Raw genomic sequence first — 2500 nt, 5'->3', positions numbered from 1 at the left:
CGATGATTCAGAAACTCCAAAACAGCTCGGAGCCAACGCCAACAATGATCTCCGCTTCCATTCCATCTTCTCCCCGCGGAGGAATAGCGAGGCGATAGTCTATTTTATTCCTCCGAACAGACGGCACGGCCACACAAACCCTGTGACCCTACCTGCCCTCGCGCGTCACTCAGCCTTAAGACACCAATCCTGCCCACAATAAGACGGAGCCCTCCCTGCGTAGCCCGCTAACGCTGCACCATCTGTTTCCAGTGCACCACACCGTGACCCCCCCCCCCCCACACCACCCCACCCCCGGATCCAACAACACAGCGCACAGCTCACAGTGTGCCCCTCGGGTCCAGAACACCCGCTGCGTCAGCCCAGATGTGTCTGTGCCACACACACACACACACACACATTTACACACACATTCACACACACACATTCACACATTTACATTCACACACACACATTGCATTACATTTGCGACTTACATGGTTTACAACAGTTTAAAACGTTTCAAAAACAATTCTCCCAATAATTCGAAAACAATTTAAAACGTAGAGAACAATATGAGTAAGTGCATCAGTAACTGCTTTTTTATACAGTCATGTGTCAGTTCTATTATTACACACACACACACACACACACACACATACACACACACACACACACACACACACACACACACACACACACACACACACACACACACACACGCTGTGCCACTGCACCTGATTACACACAGAAGTACACACACACTGCTCCGGTCATGAGCACACACCAACACCCACATGTAACACAGTTATGTACATTCTGTTTTCGTGTTTGTGTTTGTGTGTGCGTGCATGTGTGTTTGTGCGTGCATGTGTGTGTTATCTGTATGTGGAAGTGTGATTGCTACCCTTCTCATGCTCTAGTTGAACCTCCCCGCTTTGCTTGTCTGCTGCTGTTAAAGCCTCCACTGTACTCTACTCTACTGTATCTGTTGCTATTACATGGCCAGGTTCCTCAGAGACCCCCCGGTGCCCTAGATCCACCATACAGAGCACCACTGTGTAGACAAGCCATGCTAATCCACCACAGCCAAAGGCTACAATCTTAAAACATCCCTCCCGGAGGCTTACATCCAGAGTATGTAGCCGCTACGCTATGCTGATAGCGTGATGCCGTCGCCGTATGCTCGGCATGCTAATATACACTAGCGCTGAAGGGTGTGTCTTGTGAATAATGTGGGCCAACTGGGAGGGCGGAGAGTGACGCCAGGCCCTCCGCTGCCACCCTCAGGTTGTGGCCATTAGAGTGGCATCGCGGGGGGTAGCACCCCTGACTGCCACCCTCAGCTTGTGGCCATTAGAGTGGCATCGCGGGGGGTAGCACCCCTGACTGCCACCCTCAGCTTGTGGCCATTAGAGTGGCATCGCGGGGGGCAGCACCCCTGACTGGCGGGGGGTAGCACCCCTGACTGGCGGGACACAGCAGGCCTACCAAGTCCCCTGCCGCCACGCCACCTGTCTGAGCGGGCACTTCCTACTCCCCTGCCACGCAACTCTGCCATGAATCGCCAGCTCGTCTCCCACGCGCGTGTGTGTGTGCGCGCGTGTGCGTGCGTGCGTGCGTGCGTGCGTGCGTGCGTGCGTATGTGTGTGCGTGCGTGTGTGTGTGCGTGCGTGTGTGTGTGTGCGTGCTTGCGTGTGTTTGTGCATGCATGCGTGTATGTGAGCATATGTCTGCATGTGTGTGTGTGCGCGTGCACGCATGTGTGTGTGTGGCCTTGCTGGGAGAGAGACGGAAGCGACTAACACTTAAGATCCATTATTCCCACTTTCCCTGTTGCTTCTGCCACTAAGCCATTAGCTTATTACCGAAGCATTACAAATGCAACCTCCAACAAACGTTAACTGCAGTTGCATAGCCGAGATGGTAATGCATTTCTATGGCCTTTTTCCTGTATTCATGTTCACTTAGTTCACCATACTTTAACACGGCACTTAATGCTTTATATCTGTTAATGTATATCTGCAGTGTAATATGAGAGCGTGTTAACAGACTTCTAATGGACAACATCCCCATAGAGTACATTCCCAGCAGGCCAAGAATAGAGATGAGATGAGATGGGGGGGGCGCAGAGATGACGGGAGATGGGTGCGGAATGGCCAACGGTAATGTAGCTGTTCTCACCCACGGATCGCCGGCGACGAAAGCCGTCACTCCCCGTTAATGAGACAAGTCGGAAAGGCGGCGGGTCGGTGGCGGTGGGGTGTTGAGAATTTTGAAATGGAGTCACCGTATCTGATTCTCATTCTTAATTAAAATGAAATTAGCTCCCAATGACTTTGAGAGTGGGCTAAAGAAAAAGAAAAAAAGATGGTGTTTTGTGAGAGCTTCTCAGTGGGCGAGGGGAGGGAGGAAGGGTGTGCGTGGGCCAAGTGCCTGCTTTCTCTCTCAGTTGTTTTACAGTCGAAAAGCTCTTGTGTGTGTCTGGCTGTCTGTCAGTCCTGCTCTAATTCATTCTCCA

At 51.9% G+C, this 2500-nt stretch overlaps 1 protein-coding gene across 1 annotated transcript in view; it reads left to right on the top strand.

Moving 5' to 3' along the window:
• Positions 1–2500, top strand: part of enox2 (ecto-NOX disulfide-thiol exchanger 2) — a 243873-nt gene that overhangs the window by 227555 nt on the left and 13818 nt on the right. The window lies entirely within an intron of this gene.

Source organism: Alosa pseudoharengus, unplaced genomic scaffold (assembly GCF_046254945.1).
Source record: "Alosa pseudoharengus isolate Yale_2024_CS ecotype anadromous, Long Island Sound unplaced genomic scaffold, YU_APseudo_1.1 YU_APseudo_1.1_scf_19, whole genome shotgun sequence".
Taxonomy (NCBI): Eukaryota; Metazoa; Chordata; class Actinopteri; order Clupeiformes; family Clupeidae; genus Alosa; species Alosa pseudoharengus.
The sequence above is the reverse complement of the archived record's forward strand: the minus strand, read 5'-3'. Positions and strand labels throughout refer to the sequence as shown.